We start from the raw sequence: 22,670 nt of genomic DNA, 5'->3' as shown, positions 1-22,670 counted from the left end.
CCAAAGTCTAAGATCCTCAGTACGATTGTATCGCGTACAAATGAATGTATCGATCGATCAATTTCCAGAACTCTCGATATCAAACGAAATAGTTCACACGCAGTTCTTGTCCCATTGGAAAACATGGCGGATACTCCCAGAATTCTGCTGATAGCGGTGAGTACATGGTTATAAATCGTCATATCAAACTGTTCCCGAAGATCAGAAATTGTTAAAATGCGAATTTCAGCAACTTTTATTTTTTAGAAATGTCGTTGTATTGCGTAGTATACGACTGTATACATACACCAGGTATCGAGAGTGTGATAGGGTTACTAGACTAGGCGCGTTAATATATAATTCTATATATTCTCTAAAAAACTGACTCACTCGTAACATCTTTTTAATACATCAAACATGAATCATGAACATGCACACCCTTTACCCATCAATTTCACGATGAAGTTCAGTATTTCTTCCTATAAAGTTTGTGTCCAATCCTGATGTAATGTGCACAGTGTGGGATATATACTGGCATACACAATACTAACAATATATGCGGTAGGCCCTTCTAAGTTACAACCCAGATAAACGTTCAATTCTAGAAAAGGCGTGAGAGGTATTTTTTGGCATTCTTTTGGTATATTTCAATTCATCTCGTGGTGAGGCAAACATCAGGATGATACCTAATGAGCAAACATGCATGGTGACACGTCATGTGACGTGACGTATGATACTTGCTCGTACATGACTAGACGTTTCCAGAAACAAAATATCGATGTCTGAATGATGTCTATTCCGGAATATTAATGATCCTAGTATGTTGACACAATGTGACTAAAAACTGATAATACTCAATAATTGTAGTTTGATATCAGAACGTTTGCAATTCATACTTTTACACATATCCTCGTAATAACATGAAGAGAAATAATCAACCTGATACCAATAATTATTTGGTGTTACATGTTCCGTAGTTGCGAATAATTTGTTTTTGTAAAAAGACAAATTTTCAGCTTTTTTAAGCATTTCAAGTTGACTTGCACCACAGTCCCTCTATCTATGATAGAGGCACTGTGCTTGCACTTACTCCAACAACTCAAATCTTTGTTTTGCACAACGCTACCCGTAATAAAGTAATACAATTAGGTTTTTGAGTTGCAATCATTATTATTAGTTTTGATAATTGTTGCACACAAACTTGCAGAATTATTGCAATTTTGTTTTATCGATGATTTTAACAAAATCGAGAATATAATCTATTTCAATTTCACTCGTTAAAAACAAATATGATGGTCGGTGCGAGAGTCATCCGGACACGACAATTTCCGACACCAGCTGCAAGTTTTCACAGAGTTTCATGGGCAAGTATTGTATTATCGCTACATCGACCGATATATATTTAGACGGCTGAATAGAGAGACCTAAGTGTGTTCGTACAAATGGACCTAAGAGGCAAATGTCGCGGAGATCCCGTTGGGAGCGAGAGCCTGAGCCACGAGATGTGTTTTCCCCTTGCATAATGGGTGTTCACTTCTCTCGCGTCATCAAGTCCACTGTTCCATGCGATTGCCAGACTCTGAATTCTTTTTAGGATAGATCGTGTCAAATTCTTGATTTTGGCACTACATGACAAGGCTGTATGTTTCACATCCGGCTCATCATTCAGACATTCGACAATCTGAGTGTACATGTATATATATATTCCGCTGTTTTGCTTGGTCAGTTCCAGTTCCTGAGAGAAGGTAGTTAAGATCGCCGTATTGGGCATCGTCGTCTGGTCCACGAAAAAATACTCTAGCTCATACGCGATATTATTTCGAATTATTCTTATGCTTTATTTCCTATCCAATTCAAGGCAATATTAGTGTTTATGCTGACAACAGAATGTCATTGCGTCACCGACACTGGTCAACCGTCGTCTGGGGGAGGTGAGTAAATGTGTTAAAGTGACAAACAGAAAGGGGACAACCAGCATTCCGCAAAATATTAGGACCTTCTAGAAATGTGACGTTATATAGCATTTTATGTTAAATTTACCATATGTAACATTTTTATGTTAAACAATTATATATAAGCACAGCCCCTCAATAGAGGGACTGTGATATAAGAGAGAATGTGGATAATGCGGAAATTGTGGGGCTTTTTATATATATATTTTTTCGACATGTTAATTAAAAGATCAGTACGCCAGTGTGTGCTATGATACATTCAGGTGATATGAAGCACGCGTACATAATCTTTACGGTAAATATTACAATTTGATCAAAATACAGAACCAAACAATGCCATTTATTAACATATTCCAAAATATTCAACGTGATATTGTCTCTATGAAGATACGGTTCAATTGCACATATCTATTCTGATCAGAGAATTGAATATAAACACCAATGTTGTCAGGTTATAGTTTTGTTTATGGCAAAGGAGATATCACCAATTTGAGAAGAGATGAAACAAAATTCATGTATATGTTATAAATTATAGCCCTGATATTAAGAAGTATTAAATTAGTATTTTCCTAAAGGTTTTCTACAAAAACAAATAGGTCATGAAAAGCAAAAACATTGATTAAGAAATGAGTTGTAATCGGGTCGTAACTGATTGGCAACCTCATGGGGGGGGGGGGGTTGCTAATTTAAATATAAATCACATGTTTGAAAAACGTTTGTTTCCTCAACATCACATAACATATCTAATTGTAAACTGCCATGGGACAGGTTGGTTAGCTATCTTGTCACACGCCTCAGTATCTTACTTGAGAAAACAACTTTGTCAAACAAACAAACATCTAAATTTCAATGTCAATTCATCGTGAGTGGAAAATACATTAACAATAACAATCACGTGTCCATATTAATTCAATGAAAGTTCCATTCCCCAATTATAGCGTGGAGAATGGTGTTCAAGGCAGAGGCTGGCACTGGTCAGCCCGTGTATGATAAGTGGATACGTAGAGGCGGTCACAACGAAGATATCGAAGACGCGTATTCCTTGACCGATGACGTTTACGAACAGTACAAATGTTCTTTGGTTGACGACTGGGTCACTAGCGGCGCAAAAGAGGTAAATAATTAGGCATAAAAACAAAATAAATTATGATTTCGTCAACAGCGGGAACTCTTGATATAGATTAACTCTAAATTACGTCCCATCATAACTTTAGTATTAATTGTTTTCAGGCCAAGTTGGGGATTTATAACGATGTCGGAGAAGAGCAGGCAGCAGTGTATTTCGATTTAACACGTGGCGATGGAACAGACCAATACACGTGGTTTAGTTACAAGTTTTACGCTGCGTCATCGTGGGACGATCTTGACACGGTAGTACCGGAACTATTTTCCATTGATGGGTAAGTAGTCATCACCGAGTCTGTGGATGAAGCCTTATTGTGCTGTCATGTTAGTTGTATTACGTTTTTGATGTTGCGTCAACACTGCCTCAATATGTAAGAGGTGTGTCGTTCGAAATCTGGTAGGTAGCAACAATAAATCTGCACGGAAGAAATATCTTAATATATATGGTTTACAATGACGCAATGTCATTCTGAACATGATACGATAAAAACTCAAGTTAATGAAACAAATAATTTGCACTGTTTTTTCTACTCCCCTCGAGTTTCTAATGCCTCCACTTGTAACACAATGTATTACTTTCAGAAACGGAACCGATGAACATTTCGTGATACGTGGACGTAACAGTAGTGTCGATGTATGTGATTCGGTTACCTGGTTACTAATTGATGAGCCATACGGAGATCACAATTGCCCATGGCAAGAATTATTGGGAGAATATCCGTACATAATTTATGCAAACACGCCAACGGGATATTCGTTCAACGAAGGTATATGTTTGTGTTCCAATTATTTAATTAATTCGTGCTGCTGTGTGTTCGTGCTATTTATATTGTGTGTATCTTTGGAAATTATTCTGTTTTGCGAACAAAAAAATCAAAACTTAACACTTCTATTTCTTGCTTTCAGGCGGTGCTCAGTACGGGCATATACTTGCTGTGTTCTTGGACGTCCAGTATAGTAAGTATCACAGTATAACAAACTCTGTGCAGACGTTAGAGTTATTACAACCACAACCTCCTGTAACATTACCACGCCACTTCTGGCTCAGCCACGCGTTTGTCCATTTTGTTTTTCGTTTTTAACTAGACTAGCCACAAATATTACAATACATTCATTCCCGGCCGTGTCTTGAAAATTTCCGACGATAATAAATGAGCTAACCTGTGTGGCGAATTGTGAACTTTCTTTAAATATTTGAATTGTTGTTCGATATAAAAATAAGACTAAAAAGCGCTATTCATTCTCAAAATTCATAAATACTGCGATAGATTGACATGGACTCAATAAACTTGTATTTGTCAACGTGCACATGTGCCACTGAATATTCAAGGCGTAACTTATGGTCATTCATGATTTAAAATGTTAATTTACTTAGTCCAGTATTACGTCCCACACATAAATTAGTAGTTTTTATTTATTTTGTAATTACGTCTATGTAGCTAGTTAACGGCCTGTTTGGGCCGGGGTATATTCGAGTATGGAGGTAAAAAACTCGAGACATCATGGTCGGAGTCAGGTGGGATGTTGGCGCGATTTCAATTAGATCTTTATCGCATTGGGATGCAAATTTTACTTTATTATAACTACTTTTGTGATACAAAATGTATTTGTTTCAGTCGACGGTGCATGGGAATCGTGGAGCCCGTGGTCCGAGTGTGCAGTAACGTGTGGAGGCGTTAATACCACACAGACTAGAAGACGAACATGCACCAACCCAGAGAATTTCAACTGTGGCATGCCGTGTTTTGGAGTATCCATGGAAACGCGTGAATGTGGAAGTTATCCATGTATAGGTGAGATATTCATATTTTTGTCACAAATATAGCACGATTTCGTTACTACCACCAACTTTCTCTAGCCGCGTTAGTTTGCCCTCAACGTCATACTAGTATACTCATGTTTGTATGGCGTCGGTGGGGGGCAAGTAACGCAAAACGAAACGTCTAGTTTCACGCCATCACATCGCACCCAGAAACGAACGACATAGTTATTATTTGTTTAGGTGACTGGAACGTTGTCTTTAAAGTGGTGGCTGGGGTTAGTGATACAATAACGGATGTGGTCGCTAATCTTGCGACTGGTACTGAAGTCAGACACGAAGGTAACGGCGTTGCTAAGGCGGTGACCAATGAGCTTCGCGATCATTACAGAAGCGCCGTCATGAACGATTGGGAAATCTACAACATAGAGGAGGTAAGAAGTAGAAAACAATAAGTGGCGAAATCTCGGGCACGGTTACTAAAAAAGAATAGAGAACGTGTCTTGCGTAATACATGTAGTTTGACGCGATTCCGACATACAGCTGTTGGGTTTCGCCGCGTGTTGGCGTTTCATAAAAAGAAATAATAAACAAACCAGTTCTTAAAATGTACGCTTATCAGTCTAGTTGACTGTTTCTAAGACTCGTGTAATATCGTGTTGCGTCAGAAGCCAATGCCAACATGGGAATGAGACGCAGAAAGTCAACAATACACCGGCATCAATTTCCCCGCAAGATCGACGACCATGTGCCTTTTTACATCTCCTATAAGGTATACATGTATATTTATTGCTTCTGCAGGTGGCTGTTGTTGTTTACATCAGTGGGGAAGAAATACTGCGTATTTTGTTTAACGGTAGTGGCTCCACGAATTCAGACTGGTTTTCAAAACCCCGGCTTTTATCACATCCTTGGTTAGACCTTGACGAAGAAACTCCTCCCAACTTCTCCATTGCTGGGTAGGTAAAAAAATAATAACAGTGCTACTTCACAGTAACTCCACTGGTATTATAATCCTGGTTATTTCGCGTTGAAGTGTGCATGTAAATTGATCAAGTCTATTCGAAAGTAGCTTTGCATAAAAACTACCATAATCACAGCTGAAACAAATACACGTGTTTGAATTTTGTTAATGTAATTTCTTAATATGCCATTTTTTGAATTATTAATGGACTGTTGTGACATAGAAATGAACGTACTCAGCTAAACGTTAATGTCGACCACGCCCAACAATCCCTTGTAGCGTTACTAGTGTAAAGTCCTTGTGATTTTTACTATATGTACAACAATATCAGTGTTTTTCGATCATTGTTGGGAAATTGTCTTCTCTCTCCTCAGAAATTCCAAATCTCGGACGTTTCAAATAGCGCTTAATGGAGAGAGCTGTGAAGAAAACTACGTGTGGTTTTATGTCGAAGACAACTACAATGACCATACTTGCAGCTACCAACAATCTGCACCTTACCCTAAACTTATATACTCATCGTCGTCATCAATGGGGAATCCTCATATTGAAGGTGAATCATGGTTTGACGTATGCGCAACATTATGTTCATTTCGTTTTGTTTTTTGTAGACATTGTAACTAACAATGAATTTAATGAAAACGCTTACCGCTTAAAATGTTTATTACTATATTGACATTTTTTCATTAAGGGGAGACTCTTGACAATGGCCACGTGATGGCTGTGATGGTGGACTTGAAACAAGGTAACTTTACACAAATTAGTATCCAAAATTCACATTATTTCATAAATACAGTATTTTTTCGAGAAGAAATAATAAAACGAGCGTCGAATCAGTAATTTGCATAATGGCTCTTTATTGTCAGAGGACGCAATTCGCGTAACGTATTCTCTGTGATCACAGTCCCTTCACAAGGAGTGGTATAATGTATGCTTGTTGGCCAATAGAGGGCGTTGCTTGGCTTTCTCTAGAAGGTACTCTTATGTCTGACCTATGATCTTTTGTCAATAACTATACGTGACGCCGACAACTCTGACGTGACGTTGGCGTACATCTCTTTTAGTTGATGGTGGCTGGTCTGATTGGTCAACTTGGAGTGAATGTCCCGTCACCTGTGAGGGCGTAGACACCACGCAGTCACGCAACCGTACGTGCAATCAGCCGGCGCCTTCAACTGGCGGCGTCGACTGTGATGGCGACCTGGTGGAAACCAGGGCGTGTGGAAGATACCCATGCATACGTAAGTGGTAATAGAACTTGTGCTAGTTTCATTGTCACGTGATAAGTTTGTCCATGTACTATAATCTCTGGTTTGTCTGAATACGTATAAATATATATGCCATTTTTTAACAGTCAGTCGTGTTATTTATAATCATATACCTGAAAATGCTACATTGTTACAAGGAACGAATTGCGAATATAGCAGAACCCTCCCATATGGTCTAGTGGTTAGGATTTGGCGCTCTCACCGCCAAGGCCCGGGTTCAATTCCCGGTGTGGGAACGTATCTTTTAATTCCTTCTGTTCTTCATTCATGTTTACATTTATAAAGTTATCCCATCTGTTATATTGTGATTTCATTTCAAAACCATGGGTTCCACGATTATTACCGCTATCGCTGATATAATCGTATTGATAAACATAACTGTGATCGTTTTGCATCGACAATTGTATATTTGGTTACTGACAGTCAGTTTAACCATGGAGGTAATATTACCTGCATGGTTTAACTATCCGTAAAGTTTATTTCGATTTGTTACCCAGTAAATTCCTCCGATGTGACAATTAAATTTATACTTTTAGTAAGGAATCAAGAATCGTCGATATTTAGCGAAGTTTTGGATTAATTAGGTGAGGTTAATTAGTGCGATCTGAAATATAAATGCTTGAAATTGCTTGAACTTGTCTTAAATTGATACAAACATCGTGTTCTTTAATGTTTATGTACACGTCCATAACCCCCACTCCCACCTCCGAGCAACGTACGGATATATTTTTGACACGCTGACGTAATCAAGTATATCACGTGTACCGTGAACCGGCCACACATTCATTTATTGTAATGCGCCAAATCCTCTCAAAAGAAAATATGTTATTTATCACTCAAGCCGGTCTACCACTCTATTCCGAAATTATATATGCTTTTTCAGCATATGTAGTGTACGATGTCATTCAACAGCCACTGCCTTCCGTAAATGAGGTCTTTAGTTTTCCTCAGTCCACTAGTACTACATCGTCCGAATCGCACGGTCCCGTGTCTTCGACCTATATGCCTCTACACGATACCGTGCGGGATCGCATAGGCTTTTAAGCAGTGAGATCTGATTGGGCGCGCCTCGAAACAAGGCGCCCAATCAGCTTGGACGTACTAAATTATAAAACAAAATTCCACTTCCTGTTTTTGTCGCTATGAAGACATCCTTCTCACACAAAACTGTGTCGATTGCTTGTACCTGATGAGGCTTGAGAGCACCAACACCGAAAACGTTCGCAATTTTATCATCACAAATATCACGATTCATGGGCGCCGTCATTTTGTTTAAAATGAAACGCCAAAGAGGGATTTGTAACACGCAAACTGATTGGATAATGATAAGTCGCAACTGACTACTGGGGGCGCTGTTAGAATACGCATATTTGATGATCGTTCTGCCAAGGTCTGTCTGGAGGCTTGGCCGAATAAAATTAGACCTTGGCTAGCGAAGATGCTAGTACTAGTAGTCTGAGATTGTTTCATATTTTCGTGGGCTTATGTCTCCGCGGACGATGATCATGCGTTCATGTTTTACTTTTACAGTTCATGGAAACTGGTCGCCATGGTCCTCTTGGGCGGAATGTCCAATCACATGCGAGGCAGCAAACACGACCGTCGCTTACCGTTTCCGTAACTGTAGTAATCCGGCACCTTTCAACGGCGGAGACGACTGCCCGTCCCATGACCCTTCCAACGACACTAGAATATGTGGACAGGAAAGATGTCCAACCAACGTGTGTTTTGTGTTCTTCAATGAATCTGCTCCAGACTACGCGCTAAGAAACAAATTGACACCGGGGTTTGTAAGTATTAAGCCAACACATAAACATACAAGTAAACACAAATAAATCAATCAAAGATGTCCATTTTTATCAATACATATTATTCCCGCTATACAGTGTGACATTGCCAACATGACTGACGACCTTACAATCAAAGACGTCGTCCAAGCAACGTCATTCAATGTTGGAAGCCAAACGCCACGGGCAGGTGATATTTACGCTGTTCATCTCTGGTTAAAGATGGAATCAGAAAGCCCTTTTCCAGCTGATCTGTTAGAAGTTCAAGATCGTCTTCAGGTAATTACGATTTATGTACGATTATTTTAAATCTCGTAAAAAATCGCGCGACAAGTTTGCGGCTGATCTGCACTGGCTCGGAAGATGAATTTTCATTGGCTAAAAAAACAAAAAAACTTGTGGCGTTGAATGCACGTTCATTGTCAGTATTGTTATGCAAATTCAAACTAGCTAATCATTTACAACCTTCCGAGCCAGCCCCAAGTTTGTATTGATCATTTGGTTGTGTGAAATTCCCCTTTCCCCATTAGTAAAAACAAAAGTATTAGTTAACTTCAACAGTCGCCGTTGGGTTGCGATGACCAACTCCCTATGTGTTCTTGTGGTTACGATTTGGCCCTTTACCAAATATTCATGCAATGTTGGTGTTGTGAATTTACATTTCCCATAAAGTCTAGTGGTTAGTATTTATCCCTTTTCGCCGCCAAGGCTCGAGTTCAATTCCCCGTGTGGGAAGATACTATTTTATTCCATGGTTTTGTTTTATTATCTTGTTCAGATTCACGTTCATATTGTTATTTCCATCACTGTCTGGCTGTGTTTACATGCTAAATTGTCAGTCATGTTTTGATTGAATTTTAAATAGAATAATTCTAACTTACAATTTTTGGTTTATTGACTATCGGATACTAGTATATTTTGAACGACCGAGAGTAAAAATTGACAATGTATACATTTTTGACCGCGCTGTGTTCTACCACGCACCAGTTCATAATCAGCCTAAGACACACATTTTTTTTTCAGTTTGAACGATTTCGGAACGAACCAAATTTTGTTGAAACAGAAGTCGTCCATGATAAATAAATGATTCACACTTTTTGAAAAATATAACAGATGGGAATCAGAGCTAAGACAGTAGCATTATAAAGTTTCACCACGGTTAGTAACCATGGTTACATGGGACATGCAAATATCGATCGACAATGCAGAACACGGAGTAAAGTTGGCATCCAGCTTGAACTAGCCCACGATATTATACCGACATTTAAGCTCTGGATCGAATATGGAGGTAAAATGTTCAGTCCCTCTAGAATAGGAGGACAGTGGTTCTGTGAAGTTTAACAGTTTGACACCCAGATTTGAGTGTATGTCCACCACATGGTCCAGGGTTTTGCGCTTTCACCGCCATGACCGGGGTTGATTCCCTGTATGGAATCAGTTCATTTTGCTTTTGTTTGACTACTCGTGTAGTTCACATTTTAATGCGACTTGAATATTATCGAACAACAACAACATTTACAGTTAACGTTCCACACACCATGTGAGATCACGCTACAAATTAATACGACTAGTGCGTACTCCCATATGGTCTAGTGGTTAGGATTTGGCGCTCTCACCGCCAAGGCCCGGGTTCAATTCCCGGTGTGGGAATTTCCGTTTTAGCACATTTTTCGCTCTTTTTACTTATCCTGTTTTACAGTAGAAATGGAAGTCCTTCTCCGATCTGTTCTTTTTTTATTTTATTTCAAAATCAAGGTATAAATTTAATATGATTATATATATATTTACATGTACCATTAATAATTGGTTTAATCTTGGCTATATAGTGTATTGAACCAAGTTGTTCATTCAACATTGGTGCAAACTAACAACGTGTACATTTGCTGGAAACACCCTAGTCTGTCAAGCGACTCGCAAAATTGGACGACATTTAAACTCAAAATCCCATTAGAGTATATCGCAACTTCAACAAGACAAAGTTTCACAAGTTGTCATGACTCGCCATGATTGTCGGGGTTATCAGGTTTATTTTCTATAATATACTGATTTATGCTGATTTATGTGCAAACTGTGCTAATAAAACAAATTAGAAAGGCGAAAAAAACAAGGTGCTATTCTTTCAAAACATGCATTGCTGATTTTCATGAAAAGGTGTCAGATCCATGTCTATGACACAATAAGGTTTTTCGACTTTTGGTAATCATATTAAAATCAGACAAGACATTGAAATCACGTGAGGAAGCATTTGTGTGACAAAATTCCCTACACGCTACAAAGTTCTATTCACGTGGCTCCAATATGCTTTAGTGGATATGATCGGCACTTTCACCTCCGATGAGGGATTCAATTCCTGGCGTGAGAACAATTCTTTATTGCAAGTTGTGAACTAATAAAATCCGGAATGATGACTGACGACGTAGTAAGAATGAGCACCATTTTATTCGAGTAAATCATCTCACAAAATGAACTTTTACACAGTGCCATTGCTTTCCTAATAGGCGTCGGACCAACTTTCAGCCTCATTACGTAACAGAACAATCCCATTCCTATACCATATTATCACCAGGGGCGGATCTAGGATTCTGGAATATGGGGTGTGGGGGTGATAAGTTGGCAGAAGGCCAAGTTGTGGGAGGTCAAACTATCAATCTCATGCCCGTTGTATAAGCACCAATACTGATAATCCCTAATCGTAGTACGATAAGATGTTATCATGCATGGCTATACGTGTATAGTCCAGTATAAGGACATACGAGATGGTGCCTCGCATGCCCGTATATAAATACTAGTAATACAAGTGATTCTCGCGGGTCTGAAATACAAACTCGTTATTTTACGAACTGCCGACGCAAGTATGTTAAATCTGGTGAGAAAATCACGAAAAAGACAAATATATAAATCTGATAACTTTATGATACAGCTTTGTGACTTGTACCCATGGCAACATCTTATATATGATCTAGTGGTTAGGATTTGCTGTGAACTACAAGCTGTGAACTAATAAAATAAATAAGAAATGTAGGAACAAAACAAGGTGCTATTGTTTCAAAATATGCATTACTGATTTTCATGAACGGGTGTCAGACCCATGTTCAACCTCTGACATAATAAGATTTGTTGACTTTTGGTAATTATATTAAATTCGGACAAGACCTTGAAATCCCGCGAGAAAGCATCTTTGTGACAACATTCGCTTCATGCAACAAAGTTACGAGTTGTAACGAGTAAATCTATTCACGTGGCTTTAATATGCTCTAGTGGATATGATTGTCACTTTCACTGCCAGGGACGGATTCAATTCCCACAATTCCTGGCGTAAGAACAATTGTTTTATTTATATATGTATTTATTTATTTACTGGAATGTTGATTCATGTGCAAGTTATGAACTAATACAATTCTGACTAAAGACTGATGACATAGAACGGATAAGCACCATGTTATTCTGGTAATCACATGATATGTAAAATTAACGAAAATAAATCTGCGTGACCTGTATTGATATTTCGATTGAATCATGGCCCACTATCACAAAATGAACTTTTACACAGTGCTATTGTGTTTAAGTACGCAGTGCTATTGTTTTCCTACCGGCTGTCGACTCACGTTCAGCCTATTGCACAACAGAACAGCACCATTCCTGTACCCATTATCACACCTGCACGTCAAAGCCATGAGTTGTCGAAGCCACGAAGTACGAGCTAATATTTAAAATAATCTCATATGTTCGCATATCGGATAAACCCAATTGCGTTCATGCACTAGAGATAACAGTGGTTAGCACGGGCTAAAGAACGCATAAACTTGTGGAGAAGATACAAAAATCTTCAGTCATTTTAACTAGGATTACTCAGTACATTAACTTAGGAAGTATGTATGTTGAACCTGGGGAGAAAATCACAAAAAAGACAAATATATTTGTAATTTTCTTGCTACTAAGAAGAGGAATTGATAACTTTACGATACAGCGTTGTTGGTTGAACCTATGGCAACATCTTGTGCGAAGTCTCCCATATGGTCTAGTGGTTAGGATTTGGCGCTCTCACCGCCAAGGCCCGGGTTCAATTCCCGGTGTGGGAACATCTTTTTTCGTTTATTCGATTATTTATTCACCGGAATGCTGATTTATGTGCAAGCTGTACCAATAAAATGAATTAATCATCTGTAAAGTTAACGCTATCACAAAATGAACTTTTACACAGTGCTATTGTTTTCCTGTCGGCTGTCGACCCACATTCAGCCTCATTACGTAACAGAACAATACCATTCCTGTACACTGCATGTCAGAACCATGAGTTGCCTCAAACCCGTTGTATAAGCACCAATACACTTAATCCACTTATAATCCCTAATCATAGTACGATCAAGTGTTATCATGGCTATACGTGTATTGAGTAGTTCAGTATCGGGACATCATAGAGATGACTCGTATATAAATAATACAAGTAATCCCTGGGTCTGAAATACAATATCGTTATTTTACGAACTGCCGATGCAAGTGTACACGAAAAACACAAACGTAATTGTGGTTTTCTTGCCTTTAACAGGACGGATTTGACAACTTTATGACACAGCGTTGTGGAAGATCTCTTTTCGTATATTTGGCTATTTATTCACGGGAATATTGATTCACCGGGCATGTACAAGCTGTGAAATAATATATTAGTACATGTATTTAATTGAAAATGTAGAAGTAAAACATGGCAATTGATAATAACCAAGGGGTTGACAGACTATTACATATTCAGATTGCAGAATAACAGGAAGTAACACACTGTCTCATCGTCAGTTTATTTTTTTGTCAGGAGAAATGCACCTAGATACGCTCGCGTTGATTATCAAGTCGGAAATGGCATTCCGAAAGTATGTTAAACCTAGTGAGAAAAGCTCGAGAAAGACAAAAATAATTGTGGTTTTCTTGCCACGAACACGACGAATTTGATAACTTTATGAGTTGAATCTGTGAATACGACCTTTATGTAATTTCCCATATGGTCTAGTGGTTAGGATTTGGCGCTCTCACCGCCAAGGCCTGGCTTCAAATCCCGGTGTGGAAACAAGCTTTTTTTGACAATTTATTCACTGGAATGCTGATTTATGTGCAAGCTGTACTAATAAAATGAATTAGAAATGAGAAAAAAACATCAAAATCTGTATTACTGATTTTCATAATCGGGTGTCAGACCCATGTTCAGCCTATGGCGCAATGAGATTTTTCGATTTTTGGTAATTATGTTAAATTCGGATAAGACATTGATATCGTAAGGAAGCATCTGTGTGACAAAATTCGCTTCATGCAACAAAGTTACGAGTTGTAACGAGTAAATCTATTCACGTGGCTCCAATATGCTCTAGTGGATATGATTGTCACTTTCACAGCCAGGGACGGATTCAATTCCCACAATTCTTGGCGTGAGAAACTTCTTTATATTTATTCATTTGGTTATTTGTTCACTTGAATGTTGATTTATTACAAGTTGTGAACTAATAAAATGCGGAATGATGAATGATGACGTCGTATGGATGAGCACTATGTTATTCGAGAAATCATCTGTAAAGTTAACGAAAATAATTCTGCGTGACCTTTATTGGTATTTCTGATCATTGAAATCATGGCTCGCTATCACAACATGAACTTTTGCACTGTGCTATTGTTTTCCTGTCGGGCTTCGGACCCACGTTCAGCCTCATTACGTAGCAGAACAATAGCACATTAACTTAGGAAGGTATACGCTTATAAAACAATACTAAAGCCGGGACGAATGTTAATTGGGACGAATTGACTGTGAATCTTTGAAAACAGTCCAGTAATTAGCGTTTCTTAACTAGTGCTATACGTTCATGCACATTTTGTTTAGAACGGGCTTAAGTATTTGACCTCTTATCCCGTGCTAAGGAGATGTGCGTGAACGCTACTTATCGAGTAATCATCTGTAAAGGTAACGAAAATAACTCTGCGTGACCTTTATTTATGATCATTGAAATCATGGCTCGCTATCACAAATGAACTTTTGCACTGTGCTATTGTTTTCCTGTCGGGCTTCGGACCCACGTTCAGCCTCATTACGTAATAGAACAATAGCACACTGCATGTCAAAGCCATGAGTTGTCGAAGGTCAAACTATCAGTCTCAAACCCATTGTGTGAGCATCAATAGGCGAATACACTGATAATCCTTAATCATAGTACGATCAGGTGTTATCATGGCTATACGTGTGTTTATTAGTAGTTATTGTTTGAGGTCCAGTATCTGGACGTAAAGAGATGGTGCTTCGTACAACCGTTTATGAGTAATGCAAGTAATCCCCAGGTCTGAAATACAATACCGATTTTTTACGAACTGCCGACGCTCGTGTGAGAAAATCACAAAAAAGACAAACGTGATTGTGGTTTTCTCGCCACTGACAGGACGGATTTGATAACTTTATGACACAGCGCTGTGACTTGAATCTGTGGCAACGACTTAAAATGTAATCTCCCATATGGTCTAGTGGTTAGGATTTGGCGCTCTCACCGCCAAGGCCCGGGTTCAATTCCCGGTGTGGGAACATACTTTTTTATGCTGATTTTTGTTTATTTGTTTATTTATTAACGGGAATATTGATTTATGTGCAAGCGGTGAAATAATATACTAGTATTAAATTAGAAATGTAGGAGTAAAACATGGCAATTGATAATAACCAAGGGGATGCGAGACTATTTACCTCGGCGATAGCTAAAGTGGAAGAATTGGCGCTTTCACCGCCAAGGAAAGGACGGATTCACTTTCCGCTACGAGAACAATTCTTTATATTTATTTATTGGTTACTTGATTTATTGCAAGTTGTGAGTTAATGCAATCCGGAATGATGACAGATGACGTAGTACGCATGAGCACCATTTTATTCAAGTAATCATCTCTAAAGTTAACGAAGATAATTCTGCTTGATTTTTATTGATATTTCTGATCATTGAAATCATGGCTCGCTATCAACAAATGAACTTTTACACAGTGCTATTGTTTTCCTGATGGGCGTCGGACCCACGTTCAGCCTAATTACGTAACAGAACAATACCATTCCTGTACCATTATCACACTGCATCTCAAAACCATGAGTTGTGGAAGGTCAAACTATCGTGAGAAAATCGCGAAAAAGACAAATATATTTGTGGTTTTCTTGCTTCTAACAAGACGAATCTGATTTATGATACGGCGTTGTGCCTGGAACCTATGGCAACGTAGTATTTGTGGTCTCCCATATGGTCTAGTGGTTAGGATTTGGCGCTCTCACCGCCAAGGCCCGGGTTCAATTCCCGGTGTGGGAACTTACCTTTTATCATTTTAATCTCTACGGACGCGTATTTACAATTCAAAAATTCTATGATATGATATATTCAATATACTTAGCTAGACTATACCGTATTTTTAGAATAGCCGTTCACAAAATTTACGATTTATACACATTTGAAAACTGTCGACGACGAATCAGAACTATCGCTGTGACGGCACCGCGGATGAATACAATCTCCTCAAGGGACGACCCTGATTGGCTTTGCGGCACATCTTGAAACACTGCGAGAATTACAATATGCAATCCAGCAGTCGTGTCAATTGGATTTGAATGAAACGTTCATTGATAAGTACACTATTCTAACCACGGTTACTAGTAACCACTTCTTCTAGTGACCGTGCTCTATTGAATCTAGTAATCGCTTGTATTTGTTCTAATTCATAGCCGAACTTTTCAGTAAACTCTTTATCCGGGCAACAGGAACTTGTAGTTCGAACACGGTAGACACGGTTAAACACGGTTACTAGAAGAAGTAACCGTGTTTTAAATGTGTTAACGCCATTCACCTTTGATATAGGACGATTAGCTCAGGTAGAATGCTTCCATTTGGTCCAGTGTTTAGGATTTGGCGCTTCCATCGCTAAAACAGTGTTCAATCCAACTATTTATTTTTATTCCAAATGATCACTCGTTAAGATTTGACAACTTGTTAGATAAGGTATATAGAGTAAGAAATGATCATTATAACATTCCTAACTGACACGACTGTCGTTAATTGTCTGCCATATGTTCTAGTGCTGAGTAATTTGTCCACGTTTAACGATAAGACCCCGGTTCAGTTCCCGATGTGTGAACGAAGCTTTTTATTTCCTCGATTATCTATTCCCTAAAAGTATTGATAACATATAGTATTAGAATCTATAAGTTGTCGATGATGAGCTGCTTTTCATACTTCATTGAAATGGTCATTCCACTAATCGGGCTTTCGAAGAAACAATGCTATTGTTTTTGTTGGACTTCAGATCCACGTGCGGACAAGCATCTCAAGGTCAAACTCCCATTCTATAAGTGTCAAGTTCAATAGTTGGAAGTCAAGCTATCAACGCAAGCCCAATATACAGACACCACGGGAAGAATACACATAATTCAAAATCATATAAGTAACGGATAGAAACCTGGCGGAAAATAAAAATATAGGCTGGTCGATATGTTTAATTTCCGTTGAATTCAATCATGAAGCTAATAAAAAGAGCTCCATGATTCAATGTCCATTTGGTAGATTTACTCTTACATTCATAACTGTTCATTTCGGTATGCTATGTCCGGCATTGCAATCAACTCGGACACCAAGAGACATTATTTTCGGGAAAAAAACTATGAAATTGTTAAATACAATTAGAAAGTATTTCACTTATCTCAGTTGGTGATAGAGTAACGTTTGTTCAAGGATATTGGAGAAACAAACGCATTATTTTTCCGATTTGAGGTTAAATATGCAAGTATGCAAAAACAACAACAAGATTGATTTCTTCAGTCCATGGCGCGAGAACTGTTGGCATGCTCCCATGATGTATGGAATCAGTTTATTTTGCTTTTGTTTGACTACTCGTGTAGTTCACATTTTAATACGACTTGAATATTATCGAACAACAAGAACATTTACAGTTAACATTCCACACACCATGTGAGATCACGCTACTAATTAATACGACTAGTGCGTACTCCCATATGGTCTAGTGGTTAGGATTTGGCGCTCTCACCGCCAAGGCCCGGGTTCAATTCCCGGTGTGGGAATTTCCGTTTTAACAAATTTTTCGCTCTTTTTACTTCTCCTGTTTTACAGTAGAATTGGAAGTCCTTCTCCGATCTGTTCTTTTTTTATTTTATTTCAAAATCAAGGTATAAATTTAATATGAATATATATTATATAGATACATGTACCATTAATAACTGGTTTAATCTTGGCTATATAGTGTATTGAATCAAGTTGTTCATTCAACGTTGGTGCAAACTAACAACGTGTACATTTGCTGGAAACACCCTAGTCTGTCAAGCGACTCGCAAAATTGGACAACATTTAAACTCAAAATCCCATTAGAGTATATCGCAACTTCAACAAGACAAAATGTCACAAGTTGTCATGACTCGCCATGATTGTCGGGGGTTATCAGGTTTATTTTCTATAATATACGTCGAGTTCACTTACTGTCTAATAAGAAGCATCTTATACTCATATAACTTAGAATTTGACAAATTACCCAATTCGTAGGAAACATTTGCAGTCTCTGTACATGATAGTCGTGTCCTATACTGGCGTCATGCGATGTACATAACATTGTTTGTATAATTCCTGTCGACTTTCACTGGATATACGATTATACCTACTGTGTATCTGTGGCCATGTACCTACCTACACGTCCATGCTGTGACTAACACAGACAAATTCACCCACCCCGGGTTGGAGATTACCAATTAAATTAAAGTCGGAAAGTTTTGACTTTCGCTAATAGGCATATACTATTGTTTGTATTATTATTCCGGTCCCTAACAAGTGAAACTCCTTCAATGTAAAAAATGTAAACATATATCGAGAATCATTTTATTTTGACCCATTTTTATTTCAGTTATATTATGTATTTGTTTGGTTTACAGGATTATTTTACGATTTGTGGAAATATGCTTGATAACAGATTTGATAATCAGTGGAGCGTCATCGAAGACTATGACGTCAGCGCTATTCGGATGATGGAAACATGTAATCAAATTGGTGTGACGGCTGGACAAGCTAACATCGGGGACATGGAATTCGAACACGAAAATATAGGTTGGAATCCAATGTATTAACACTTAAACGCCCGGGACAGCAGTATTAGTCGCATTGTAATAATGCCCCCTGTACAAGAAAATGTACAAAAGTGTGAATCAAACTTATCTACATCCGTTTAATTACCCGGCGCAACTAGTACGCCGGCATAATTTTCCTAGTAAGAACACATTAGTTATCAGGTCGAAGCCAATTGTGTTTGCCTGTAATATAAAATCAAGTTCAAATTTAACATAAAATAAATAAGAGCTTTGAAAATCAATTTTTATTACAGTTGTGAGCTTCGACTTTGCTGTAGGTGACCAGTTCGTAGGGTTTGACAAAGACATTACAGGATACGGAAGTGTAACAATAGACACAACAGTCGCCGCAGACATGAATTTACTCGGTATGTATAGACAAGATCAGTATGCATAAGAACCAGATCATCCGAAAGACTGATAAAGTCCCGTGCATTACGCCCTCTGTCGACGGCATGTTGTCGTGGAGGGCGCAGCACTTATACGGCTGCACTATTTGTGTGTGCCTGTTTGTATGATGGATGGTTATGGGCTCATACCACTAATTGAAACTCCATAGACGACAATGTTAACATATGATGAGATTGCTATATGAAAATAATAAACAAAGTTGAAAACATAGCTCTAAAATGGGAAATCAACATGCCTGTAATCAACCACATGAAAAAACACACATGTTGGCCAGCTCAAATGCAAAACAAGACACACCTACTGTATTTGGACTGCACCTAGAGAAATCACTGGAAAAACACCAAGATTAGAACATCCAAATACACACAGAATAATCCCACAGGTACACAGCCGCTAACTAGTAAACAAAAGACCACATGTTAGTCTCACCTCTGACCCAGGTGATCGCGCCCTCGAACAGGGAACACCTGAGAAAAAAAATATTAAAAAAAAATTCATTGGTTCATGCGAGGCATTTAAATTGAGCAGCGAGCAGCCATTGGTTGATTAGTGGCATGCGACCTTATGGATTCCCGATCGGAGAAGGAATGCGCCTATAAGGATTACGTCATATTTATACATGATATTTGGTGTTTATTTACTCAACTCGTTATGTAATTAAATCCGATTTTTCGATTTGTTTCTTTCTTGTCTAGATGACAGTATTATTGGACTTGTATCTATTGTATACGCCAATTCGTCCTTACTTTTCTCCAATGTTCCTCTCGAAGAAAGAATTGTTGTACGGGAAAACCGAAGGCGAGTAAATAACCGTGTTTTGGTTGACTAAACTCGGTGTGTAATATGTAATGTACCGCAATGAAACGTAACCGCAATGCAACATAACGTAATGTAATGTGATGTGACGTGGCGTAATATGTTGTGATGTGATGTAATTTAATGTGATATAATTTTATGCGATTTAACAATTTTCATCACAGTTACGTGCATCGAGCTAAACTTGAAAATATTGACATGGAAGTCGGATCACACATTCTGTCGTTCGCCGTATTGGTTGATGGACTTCCGTATAGTGTTCCTGTCGATTTCACTCTCAAAGAAGCTATTGTAAGTAAAACAACTTGCGAATTTACAAATTGCGTGAAAAGTTCACAATTCAGCGGTCGTTCGGTGTGCCCTCAGTGTCTGGTATCTGTGATGACTTTTGTTTGTATTCATATTAACGATGCCAGATTCTAATGAGTGTTTCCATGGCATCCATTTCATTTCCAATATGGAGTGATCAAACAAATGCTGATACATGCAATCAAAAACAATTTGGGGGTTGGGTCTACAGATTCAAAGTTGGTCACCCCAGGGGAAATATTGTCCCATCCCGTAATTTATATTCCCACATTTTCTTTTATGTATTAATTCCAGCGTGATGACACTGAAACGTTTCTGGAAGAGCCAACATGTGCATATATGAACTATGAGTCAAGGTAAAATTAATTGTTTGTTGGTGTTAAATTGAATAAATTATGTAAGATAATAATAATTTGAACAGATATTTTCACAATATAATTAAAAAAACAAAAACAATATGCGTTGAACATCGTCACATCAACGTATCGATTACTAACTAGTATTAGTTACATTTCCATATAATAGTGTTTATGATGACGCTGCATGGTCGTATCATCAGTGCTGGCTTGTTACCACCGATGTATCATCCGTATCATGTCACTGCAACCATACCACCGTGTTTGCTGTAATTATGGATATAGTCCCGCAGCCGGTAAGGCAGTTTTATAAACTACGACATGTGACATATTATAGAGTGACGTTTGTTCAAGGATATTGGAGAAACAAACGCATTATTCTTCCGATTTGAGGTTAAATGTCTTAGGTATGCAAAAACAACAAGATTGATTTCTTTAGTCCATGGCGCGAGAACTGTTGGCATATCTCCCATATAGTGCATACTAACACATTTGCTGCAATTATGGATGTAGTCCCGCAGCCGATAAGGCAGTTGTTATAACTACGAATTGTGACACATTATAATGAAACCGACACAATCACTATTGGTCATTGAGCCCGTCGCTCTATTAGCTCTGTTGTGTAGATTGCTATGGACGTTCGAAAAGTGTATGTATCAGGGGGGAAATTCTTCTCTCTGGGGTTCTCCACACTTGTCAGGGGTGAATCTCGTCTCGTCTCTCTATCGCGTCCCCTTGAGGTACGGGATCGGGGAAGTCACTTAAGCTTTACAGTCAAATAAGACACACACAACGAAATACGTTTCAACTCTCGTCTTAGTCGGTCATTCGAGCACTCTATAAGACACAGCGCCCTGGGGAAAAGTCCCCAAGATTATCGCAAGGCTGACCCAAGACTAGCCCAAGACTCTCCAGGACTGGACTTAGACTCTCCTAAGCTGGACTGCTCTCGTCTGTCGTGCTGTACTCGCCAAGACCAACTAAAACAACTTTATTCATTTTCAAAACACTAACCAATTACAAAGCAGAAAAAAGACTCTAGGGCGTAACCTTCAATCATAAAGCCAATCACACTAAATACTGAATACGTCATATCTTTTGATTAATCTTCACTAAATTAATAACTACGGATACCAACTGTCAGAAATAGTAGTCAGAATAGCGACAGTTATCTCGTAATTAGTTCCAAATCACTGAGCCAAGTTCTGTCCAAAACTTCAAATAGGCCTAAACGATGACAGACATAACACAGCAATTCGCTAATAATCAGCTAATTAAGTCGATCAACAGATACGCGTAAACTAATTCATGACACATCCCTTCACCCAAACTGAGATATGCCTCCCGGCATAACACGTTCATAAATCAAAGATACCGTCATCTACTAATCGTCATACAGGTTAAATACAATACTAATAAAAGGATATAAATCAAAAGAGTAAAACACACTAATTATTAAACTGATTATAAGTTTAAATACAATGATTATAAAGTCACAAATATCAACGGTTATAAATCAAAAAAACAAGGGAAAGGCTACCAATCGACTCACTTTTCTCAAACAGTTTGCTGAGGTAACCCTTCGCTGCACTGTCTCTCGTTACCAAGGTTACAAACTCTATATCATAAGGTCAAAAAAAAAAAAAACTAAGGCGTGGCGGTGTAACCAAGCGATCGGCCAATCGCGGCCGTCGACAGCACGATCACGTGATTACCAGGGATGCGTCTCTCGGTTAAAGCATTGTAAAACGGTAACTAATAAACAATGAATAAACAAGCCATTAATCAAACTTCTGTCATATACGCTTATAAACTTCAACTGAACTCACA

At 38.4% G+C, this 22,670-nt stretch overlaps 6 non-coding genes across 6 annotated transcripts; all 6 read left to right on the top strand.

Moving 5' to 3' along the window:
• Nucleotides 1–7,211: 7,211 nt before the first annotated feature.
• Nucleotides 7,212–7,283, top strand: TRNAE-CUC (transfer RNA glutamic acid (anticodon CUC)). The gene has a single exon. It is a non-coding gene; the product is annotated as a tRNA-Glu (tRNA).
• Nucleotides 7,284–10,412: 3,129 nt separating this feature from the next.
• On the top strand, nt 10,413–10,484 carry TRNAE-CUC (transfer RNA glutamic acid (anticodon CUC)). Its single transcript has one exon. It is a non-coding gene; the product is annotated as a tRNA-Glu (tRNA).
• Nucleotides 10,485–12,841: 2,357 nt separating this feature from the next.
• Nucleotides 12,842–12,913, top strand: TRNAE-CUC (transfer RNA glutamic acid (anticodon CUC)). Its single transcript has one exon. It is a non-coding gene; the product is annotated as a tRNA-Glu (tRNA).
• A 2,396-nt stretch (nt 12,914–15,309) lies between these two features.
• Nucleotides 15,310–15,381, top strand: TRNAE-CUC (transfer RNA glutamic acid (anticodon CUC)). The gene has a single exon. It is a non-coding gene; the product is annotated as a tRNA-Glu (tRNA).
• Nucleotides 15,382–16,066: 685 nt separating this feature from the next.
• On the top strand, nt 16,067–16,138 carry TRNAE-CUC (transfer RNA glutamic acid (anticodon CUC)). The gene has a single exon. It is a non-coding gene; the product is annotated as a tRNA-Glu (tRNA).
• A 1,688-nt stretch (nt 16,139–17,826) lies between these two features.
• Nucleotides 17,827–17,898, top strand: TRNAE-CUC (transfer RNA glutamic acid (anticodon CUC)). Its single transcript has one exon. It is a non-coding gene; the product is annotated as a tRNA-Glu (tRNA).
• Nucleotides 17,899–22,670: the final 4,772 nt, after the last annotated feature.

Source organism: Saccoglossus kowalevskii, chromosome 13 (assembly GCF_978046115.1).
Source record: "Saccoglossus kowalevskii chromosome 13, keSacKowa6.1, whole genome shotgun sequence".
Classification (NCBI taxonomy): Eukaryota; Metazoa; Hemichordata; class Enteropneusta; family Harrimaniidae; genus Saccoglossus; species Saccoglossus kowalevskii.
This window is presented reverse-complemented; position numbering and strand designations above follow the sequence as displayed.